The sequence below is a fragment of the Crotalus tigris genome, unplaced genomic scaffold, assembly GCF_016545835.1.
Source record: "Crotalus tigris isolate CLP2741 ecotype Arizona unplaced genomic scaffold, ASM1654583v1 scf7180000017662.1067850, whole genome shotgun sequence".
NCBI lineage: Eukaryota > Metazoa > Chordata > Lepidosauria > Squamata > Viperidae > Crotalus > Crotalus tigris.
In genome coordinates, this window is record NW_024096549.1 from 454,019 (window position 1) to 464,603 (window position 10,585).

Genomic DNA, 10,585 nt, shown 5'->3' on the forward strand with positions numbered 1-10,585 from the left:
CCAAATTTTGATCACATGCCCATGGGGAGGCTGCAAGGGTCATAAATGTGAAAAACAGTCTTAAACGTCGCTTTTTTCAGTGACGTTATAACTTTGAACAGTCACTAAATGAACTGTTGTAAATCGAGGATTTACAAAAATCAGTTTCAGGTTCTAAATCTCCCAAAGAAATGCCTATAACATGTAATTGTGGATTTCAGTTTAGCAAGAAATATATCTGGGGTCTTTCACCCCTGCTGAGTTGAAGTGCTAGAACCCATCCTTGACTTGACAGAAAGCTATGAATCTGCTGCACCCTTTGTTGATTGTCACTGGGTGTGTTCTGCCTGCCGGCCAAATGGTGCTGCCCTGATTATGCTGGTACACCATGTAAGAGACAAAACAATTGCTGCCTTCCTCTTCACCACGTCATTCACTGACAGGAAAAGAATTGTGCAGCAAACGGTGCAGCAAACGAACTGAGTGGATCTGGCTGCAGGGCCCTGTCAGTCATGGCTATGATCTTTCCTCTTCTTGCATTCAGTTCTGTTGGAGCCCAAGCTGAATAAAGGTTTAAAAACAAAGAAATTGGACTCATGAAGGAAACTGAATCACAAGTAGGATTTTTCTTTAGACTTTCTCTTTCCTCCCTTTTCTTTCTTTATATTTCTAATAAATGCCAGTTAAGTCCCCCATCCTCTGTATGTGAAGCATGGGAGGGACTGGTCCTGTCATTCTTCTGTTACACTGTTTCTGCATTCTTCCAAATCAGTAAAGTACAATGGTAGTTATTGTATAGTATTGTCAGCTGTATAGTCTAGTACACCTCTTGCTGATTGTTTCATTTCCCCGAAGACTGAAGAAATGGGAAGGGGATTGACTCTCTCTTAAGTTTTCAAGTTCAACTCATCTGAAAAGTCTTTATGAATGAAGCTCATTTTTTTTGAAGTGAACAACTTTTTTTTATATACAAATTTTATTAAATGTACATTTTAAAAACAAAAATGGACATGATTCAACTTCCCTGACTTCAACAGTGCTATTAGTATTACCTTATGTTACAGAAAGAAAAACAGAAACTTAAAATACATTCTATAACAGGACAGAGTATAACAAACTGTGCGTATAACATCTGTAAATTTTTGATAAACCATCTTTCAATCATCAACGTTATATTTACATATCATTCAGTTGTGTCCTAATATAGGTACTAATAAGAAGTCCTTATGATATCAAATAGTCAATCGATAATCATCTCAGCGATCCTCCTTATCGCTAACCAATCATATAAATTTTTCCAAATTTCATAATACTCTGTTTCAGTTTTATTTTTAATCTCTAGAGTTAACCTGTCCATTTCGGTGCAGGATAAAATTTTATTTATTATTTCTTCCTCAGTGGGGGTTTCCTTTCCTTTCCATTTTTGGGCGTATGCCAATCTTGCTGCGGTTAAAATATGCAATAGTAAGTTAGAAGATGCTTTGCTGAGTTTATCATTAATAATCCCTAATAAGAAGATTTCTGGTTTTAAATCAATTTTTTGTAATAATATGTCTTCTAGCCAATTTTTATCTGATTCCAAAAATTTTGCGCCTTTGAACATTCCCACCTCATGTGATAGTAAGTCCCTGGAAGCCTTCTACACTTCCAGCATGTCGGTTTTTTTATCTATTTTTGCTAGCCCTGTAGGGAGAAGGTGCCATCTAAAAAAAATCTTGTATAAATTTTCTTTGTAGGAGGTGGCTAGTGTTAACCTCCTGTTTCTGTCCCATAATGATTGCCAATTATCTAGGTCAATACTATAACCAAAATTTTTACTCCAAATTAACATTGTTTCTTTTACCTGTTCGTCTAACAAATCTTGTTCTAATAAATATTGATATATCTTTTTTATCATTTGATCTTCTTGAAGTGAACAACTTTTTTGATGGCCTTTCAGATGTTTTAAAACCAAGCTCATGATTGTTCACCAACTTTACTCAAAGTTATGTATTTATTATTAGCTATTTGGGGTTTTGGTTATATGATATGGTGTTGCTTCATTATATTGTATTTCTGTATCTTGATGTCAATCTCTGTGAGTCTTGAAAATTCAAAGTACAAATTCTATAAATAAATAAATCTAATCCTCACCAATAGGAGTTGTGGTTGAAGAAATATAAAAATAGTGCGAACTTTGGAAGGAAATTATTGGATTGTCTTGAGGTTTAAGATGCTACAGAAAATTAAACCGGGACATAGTTGTACATGCACTGATTTGTGGACAACCAATTTCAACTAGTTTAGAAATAACAGAACTGTTAGAAAGATGTCGACATTATGGACAGAAATCCTCTGGTCAAAGAAATTCAGAATTTCTCAGAAAAAAAATACTAGATGCAAAATCCAATGAGAAAAAATATGGAGGACAACTAAGAAAATCACTGTGGATTTATAGAAAGCTAAGAATAGAAAGAGACATTTATTGGGAGTGGAAGCTGAGTATAATCATCCAAGTGTAGGAATATATGCAGAAAGACAAACATAAAGGCTAAAACAGGAACTTAAGCTTGCAAGGAAAGTAAAAAGGGTTGGCTATGTCAGGAGTAAAAGGAAAGAAGAGAAAGGGCCGGGGGGGGGGGGAATGATGAAACAGTAAAAAGCAGAACTCTGCAAATCATACCTTGCTTTGGTTATTAAATCCTTTGTTCGTGTGCGAATGAAGAAGACACATGGTGACTGTTAACAACTCTTTATTCTCCTTCTCCAAGAACCAAGCAAAACACAAAGGCACGCAGGCCTTTTTATATGGCCAGAAACCCGGACAGTGTCAACCAATAGGAACTTAGCGTTTTCGCGCCTTGTGCATGTGCACAAGGCTGGTGCCGCTGGTCCTGGGCAGCTTTTGGAATGCCCAGGACCAATGCAACATCCTGAGCCTGCAAAAGCAGGCTCAGGACACAACACTGGTCTTCTCCCCAAATGGGAAACCTGCTTGATCATTAATAATGAATGACATCACTTGCTGTAACCAATTTCCTAGCACTGCTGTTAAGCTCTTTATATCAACATTAGACAATGAGATTGGATGATAATTAGCACACAGAGTGTTACTAGCTTTTGATATAACCTTGATTGAATGCTACAAATAAAGTTCCCTTACCCAATATCTCATCATACAGTTGGCAAAGCTTTGGCACCAAAAAGGTTATGAATGTTTTATATCGCTCTATAGGGAATTCATACAGTCCTGAAATTTAACCATTTGTCATTTTTAAAATTATTTGTTTAATCTTTATCTCACACAGTGGAGCAAGTAAAAGTTGTTTTTGTGTGTTATCTAAATATAGTAGGTTACTTACTTATATTTAGGGAGGATTTATATGTTCGTACAATACATTTTCTGATTTGCTATATAATTCTGAGTAGAATTTTAAAAATTGTCTTTTTATGTCTATTGAAGTTTTATATATTTCAACTCTTTCATCTCTGATAGTTGGAATCATGGCCTTTCTTTGCTTCAAGCAATTAGCCAACATCTTCCCAAGACTTTCACTGTTGTCCCAGTATCTCTGTCATAAACAAATTAGCATTAATTATGTCTGCTGTGATATTATAGTATTTAATTCAATTTGTTTATGTACTGTACAGAGTAGTAGATGGGCATCTAACCATCTATACCGATAAATGTTTCAGTTCATCTTTCACATTATTTTCCCTTTAATTTTTAATAGGTTTAATATGTTTCCCATTAAAAAATGTGAGCCCTTGATATTTCTGGGTTCAAATTAAAATATCATAAAGTTTATACCTACATTTGTTATATAAATTCTTTATCATTAAGTAAGGGAACATTGAAATACAAATTTCTCAATAGTTTGACAGGTTTCTGAACACATATTTCATCGCCGTAGTACAGTTATTCTCTGGATGTAAACCATGATCAAGAGGAACTTGCAAAGGTAGTCTTAACATCTCATCTTGTACTTATGTTTATTCCTATTTGTTGTTATTGTTTACTAATACTAGTATCTCTTCTGCTATTTTACCTTCCAGCATTCATTAGTATACTAAGACGTTCTTCTGGATTAGCATGTACTAAAGAGAGTTGCCAGTTAGACACAATCCAGTCAAAAGTCTACAATTATCTTTGTGTTCCAAGGGTTGAACTGTCTATAAAGGCCCCAGGAAAACTCCTAACCATCTTGTGGAAATAGATGGAAATTAGATTATGTAGAACTAGAACCAGACCATGTTGTTTTACCAGTTACGAATTCCTGAGCTGCCTCTGAACCACTCTTCAAGAAAAGAAAATTGAAATTGTCCAGGAGAAAATGCCTGGATGAATCAATCAATCACCCACCTGGCAATGAGGTCAAGCAGCTCAAGCAGGGATAAAGCTATGCCACAGGTAAGGCAATACAACAACACGTACACAGTTTATTCCCCAAGACAAACCACTAATGCAGGGCCTCCTGTCTAGTAATGAAACAGTGGGTCTTGATCTCTGGTAACCTGCAGAGCTGGGAGGGGGAGCAGAATTGTTTAGAATTGTTTCAGAACACAAAAACAAGAATTTAATTAAAGAAAGTATATTGTGGTTGAATAGGAAAACTTTCCTAATAGTAAGAGCAATTCAATGGAACACAGTACCTCAGTAGGTAGTACAGTCTTCTTTGCTGGAACAGTTCAGACAGAGTCTGAGTTGCATTGAATTGGAATACTGGCTTTCATTGGACTGAAAAAGACGATATCCAGCATTCCTCCCAAACCAATACATTATATGATTCTATGACTCTATTGGGAAGTTCTGATATGCCACCAATACATCATGTCCAGTTCTATAGAGAGGCAACCACAGAACAGCTGCATAAGACCTGTGGTGGTATGCTGGTTAAAATGCAGTACTGCAGGCTAATTCTGCCCACTGCCAGGAGTTCGATCCTGACCAGCTCAAGGTTGCCTTAGCCTTCCATCCTTCCAAGGTCAGTAAAATGAGGACCCCAATTGTTTGGGAGCAATATGCTGACTCTGTAAAGCTGTGACAGAGTGCTGCAAAGTACGGTGAAGCATATATAAGACTAAATGCTATTGCTATAAGACCAAAAATGAGAAAACATACCCTGAACACATGCCATGTTGTTTTGCCCTATTTCACCTCCAGTGTAAAGGGTGGCCATCTTTTAAGGCTAGAAAATAAAATCTATTGATAAGAATATGTTCTTGAAATGTGCTAGGAAATGTGTTAGGGTTGTTTTCCATTTTCTCTGGTATGCTGTTAGCCTAGCCAATCTCTAAAATGCAGAAAAGTCTCACTTATTTTTATGTAACACATATTAACATGGCTATTTATCAAGAAATATGCCCAAGAAGAATGTTTTAGCTGAGGCAGAACACTTTGTCCCAGTAAACATCATAATTATGACCATTTTCTTCACTTCATGAGTAGAAAAGAAGCGAGAATTGATTAAACTGTAACGCAAGTCACTAAACAGCCCTATGCATTCCAGCAAAGAGGAATTTGATGGTAAGGCAGAATTCATGGAAATGCAAAGCAGATGGGTTTAAAATAGTATCTCCTCAAAATTGCAAAGCACAAAATTGCAAAGCACAGAAATGGAACAGGAAAACCACAATGATACAACCTGCTAACTGTCTGCATGCAGAACACAGATACTTGGACTTGTGTGAAGAACTTTAGGTTGTTGTCCTTCCTTAGCAGTGCAGAATTGTTTGGGTTTTGTTTTGTTTTGTTTTGTTTTGTTTTTTTTAGAAGGTGGGAGTTTTCAGATTTGGGAAGGAAAGAAAATAGATGGTGTTCTTGATGCTCTCTGAGTTGGGTTGTTCTCTTGCAGACATTTATTTACCCAATTAGCTAATATCTTCAGTGTTAAAAGGCAGTGGGCTTGCTCTCTGTTTATATACAGCAGTTTGCCCTGTCAGCACTGGTGAGTGTGTTGTTTTCTCGTTGGTAATTCCTTGATTAAGCTGTTGTTTACTGCTTCATTCTTTGTTTGAGTTCATAGTTCCTTGATTAGAGTTTAGGTTACTGCTTGATTGTTTGTCTGGTGTTAATTCTGGTGTTAAAGAGAATAGGGTTTGGTTTCCAAACCAAAAATAGCTGCAGCATGTGCTGGATAAGTGTGGGTTTTTTTCCCCTTCCTTCTGGGTAGCTGAAGAAAGTGCTTCTCTACTCAGTGACATATATATTCTTTACAGTGCAACTCTCCTTCATCAATTTGCTTAAGTTTCCTCAGCCTGGACAATCTCTAGATTGGCTATGATTTTGTAAGTTGAAATCCTAGAGGACACATAGGGTGGGGAACACTGACTTAAGAGAGCTAATTCCCTAAAGAAGATTAGTTTTGACTTCTTTGTCATGTCTCTGACCAATGCAGAGAACAAAGAATGTATTGTTGTAATTCAGAAACACCCAGCTCCAGTAACTGGAAAACTTGGAAGATTGAGAAAAAACTTGTTACTATTGCCACTCCCCAGTCTTCTCTTCTTGCTGCCATTTGGGAGATCATTGCATTTGTAAGACAAATGAAGAAGCCAGCGGTGAAATATTTAGTCCTTTAGAACACTCGATGTTCAAACTCGATCGCATCACGTGATGTATCGTGATGTCTTTTGCCTTTGAGGAGTTGGGGTAGGCGTGGCCTGCATGTAACTCATCTGGCTCACAGACCACCAGTTTGACACCCCTGTTTTAGAAGATTCCACTTCCTTAGAACTGCGGTTAAAGCTGTATCCCACTTCCAACATTTGTACATGCTAGTTGTTTTGTTTTGTTTACTTATCAATGCACATTGATATGATCTACAAAGGTTTGCTAATTAGTTTTCCTTACATGTGATGCTTGTTAGCTCCTCCGTCCACAATCCAGGGTGAAATAGCATCATTTAAATTAAATTAACAAAACTAAACAATCTGAATTGTTGATGTTTTGCTAAATGTGACACAGGAAACTTCTCCTTATTCAAGCTGATTCTGTTTATCTCCAGATCAATCAAAGATAACACATGCTGCTTGAGATTCCTTATTTCCACAGCCAGGGAAACCCAGTAATTCACATGGTATTCCAACAGATGTGTAGCATGTATATATATTTGTGCAGTTCAGGTTTTGATATTTTTGGAATAACTATTTCCTTCTAATAAATAGAAGTTAATTCAATTCATACTCAAAATGCATGTTCATCCATAGCGAAAACAAACAAGAAATGGCTGGCCAAATATTACCTAGTTTCTCTTCCATGCAAGCCAACAAAAGATCATAGATAAAGAACTGATAATTTTGCAATAAATAAAATGGTTTAGTGTGCCTAATCCTAACACATGTGAACCAGCACAGTAATTCTAAATATGGAAACTGAAACAGTGGGAAAATGTATGAAGTGAGTAGTGGTACTTGGACTTCAGTAAGGCATTTGATAAAGTAGATCACAATCTACTACTTGATAAGATAGAAAAATGTGGCTTAAATAGCATCACCACCAGATGGATTCGTAGCTGGCTAACTGACCATACTCAGCATATGGTCCTCAATGGAACTGCATCTACATGGAGGAAAGTGTGTAGTGGTGTGCCCCAGGGCTCTGTTCTGCGCCCAGTGCTCTTCAACATCTTCATCAATGATTTTGATGAGGGGATAGATGGGGAGCTCATTAAATTTGAAGACAACACCAAGCTGACAGGAATAGCCAACCCTCCAGAAGATAGTCTTAAGATAAAGAAGGATCTTGATAGACTTGAACATAGGGCACTATCTAACAAAATGAAATTCAGGGGTGAAAAAAGTAAGGTTCTACATTTAGGTAAGAAAAACCAAATGCACAGGTATAGTGTAAGTGGTACCTTGTTCAATAGTAGTAACTGTGAGATGGATCTCAGAGTCCTAGTTGACAATCACTTAAATATGTTGCAGCTGCCAAAAAAGCCAACATAGTGCTAGGCTGATTAACAGAGGGATAAAATCAAGATCACATGAAGTATTAATAACACTTTACAATGCCTTGGTAAGGCCACACTTGGAATACTGCATCCAGTTTTGGTCACCACGATGTAAAAAAGATGTTGAGACTCTAGAAAGAGTACAGAGAAGAGCAACAAAAATGATTAGGAGACTGGAGGCTAAAACATATAAGGAACGGTTGCTGGAATTGTGTATGTCTAGTTTAACAAAGAGAAGAACGAGGGGGGACATGATAGCAGTGTTCCAATATCTCAGGGGCTGCCACAAAGAAGAGGGAGTCAAGCTATTCTCCAAAGCCCCTGAAGGCAAGACAAGCAACAGATGGAAACTAACCAAAGAGAGAAGCAACCTAGAATTAAGGAGAAATTTCCTGACAATTAGAACAATTAATCAGTGCAACAACCTGCCTCCAGAAGCTGTGAATGCTCCAACACTAGAAATTTTTAAGAAGAGACTAGACAACCATTTGTTTGAAATTGTATAGGGTTGAGGGATGCTGTGAGCTCCAATAGACACCTCCTCATTTTAGAGTAGTCCTTTTTAGAACTCAAGATGTCTAGAAGAAGACAGTGGCTGAATAACTTTCTACATACACAATAAAATCCGAATGAAATCAGATAAAATCCAGGAGACATCTATCACACAGAAAACAGATACAGTAGAGAGGGAGGATGGGACACCAAGACAGAGAGACACATACACATACCCACAGAGACATGGCCACTTTCCGAATGGATTACTGTAATGCTCTCTACATGGCCCTATTTTTGTAGGGTGTCTGGAAGCTTCAAATTAAATAAAAACTTTCCACAAAGAGCACTTCCTTAGAGTATTAGAATAGTAATTTGTTGAAAAACACTGCTCTAGAGAACTACATAGCTGCTTATCCATCAAAGCCCCAAAGTTCACCTTAGCAGGCATCTGTCATTCATAATTTCTTTCCCTGTTTCACTATGGTGAAACTCTACCAACTAGAATTATGGAATGTAACTGGAATTATAGATTATACCTACAGAAAAATGGAGACTGGACCCGAATCTTTTGTTTTTTGTTTTTACAAAATCTTACATTCAAGCAGCAAATTGTCTTTTGGCACAAGCTGGCATGGATGAACTGTATTGTCTTTCACTTTTAAGGTCTTCTTTATTCTTTCCTTTCAATCAAGCGGGAAGTAAGGCAGCTTTGTGGATTGAAAGGGTGAGGGTCACTGCACCGGTGTACTTGATGATTCAGCAGAGTGAGCCTCAGTAGAAAAGAGGGAGGTCACAGAGTGGCTTTTTTATTGTTTTGTTTTCTCAAAGGCCTTCTTTATGAAAACACAGCCTCCTCCCAAAATAATAATGTTTTTAACCAAGCTGACAAAGTGAAATAATTAGTTTGGCATTTTCTGCATTTGTTGCTGCTCTGCTCTGAATCATGAACTGTGAAATCTGGGCCAGAGAGTAGCTAGCAAAAAGAAGAAAAAAGAGGGGGATGGGAGGGAGGGTTCCCATGTGTTTCTTTGGGAATGTTGCAAAGGGGAAGAAGGTCTACTGGACAGATATTGTATAGTCCTCTATTCTCAGTGCAGACTAAACATATAACTAACTCTTTGTGCTATTGGAAAACTATGCCATTAAAATGTAACTAGAACCAAAAAAAAGTTAGTTCAGTGGGTTAGGTATTTAAAAGAGAGGGAGGGACATAACACACAAACATGAAATAAAACTGCTTCCAGCAGGGACAAATAAGCATTCTTTAGGAGAAAGAAAAGGCATGTCATTAGAACACACAGACTGGAAGGCAAGTTGTGATTACCTTTTGTTGTGTGAATTTTATTCTGACATTCAGTCATATATTTTTTTTACATATCCTATTCTTCACACTGGGATATTATTTAAATTCTACTTTTTTCTTGAGTGTTTTATTCATTTTTTTAAATATTAAAATATTATCCACTTTAAACTCAGGTGTTACAACCTTTTGTTAATTGTTCTGTTTGGTTCAGCAGAAAGTGTTTCAAGAGCCTTTCCTCACCTGTTGTAATCAGAAGAAGAAATAACTTCAAGGAACAGGAGATGAAGCCACAACCAAGATAATGGTCAGATAAAAGAAATCTGAGTCCAGGGCATAAATGTAATCTGAGAAGAAGAATGCAGATGAGCAGCGGTCTGCAAGGAATATTAAATCCTTCCATTCCCCACCATCCAGTCAGAGCTAAAGAAGCTTCTTGGATGAGAAGCAAAATGTCTTCAAAGAAAAATAAGGAAGTCCAGTTGCTCGTGAAAAGGCATCTTTGGGACAACTATGACCTGGATGACTGAGAATCTCCGTAGACATTCATAATCTGAGAAAGTGTTTCAGACAGGACCCGCCCTATTGTCATGAAAAAAAATAGAGGGAAGAGGGAAACCCATTCAAACTTGCAAGATTCTATGACTATAACCTTATAATATGAGGGCAATTCAGAAATAAACCTGTGTTTGGTTATCAATGATAGACACTCACAGATACAGAACTTTTATTATACACATTAGAAAACTACAACATTATATTACTTTTTGACATAATCACCATTCAGATTGAGGCACTTGTCATAACAAGGCTTGAAATTCCTTAGTAGTAGTCACTCGGTGCCAAATCTGGGCTATGGGGTGTGTGTGATCAAAAA

General features: G+C 37.2%; 1 long non-coding RNA gene across 2 annotated transcripts; it reads left to right on the forward strand.

Moving 5' to 3' along the window:
* The first annotated feature begins 389 nt into the window (after window positions 1-389).
* On the forward strand, window positions 390-10,385 carry LOC120304832. 2 transcript variants are annotated; one of them, XR_005555854.1, is made up of 4 exons: window positions 390-596; window positions 3,836-3,920; window positions 4,015-4,369; window positions 9,923-10,385. It is a non-coding gene; the product is annotated as an uncharacterized LOC120304832 (long non-coding RNA). The 2 variants fall into 2 exon arrangements; XR_005555855.1 differs by having other exon boundaries at window positions 9,926-10,385.
* The last annotated feature ends 200 nt before the right edge of the window (window positions 10,386-10,585 follow it).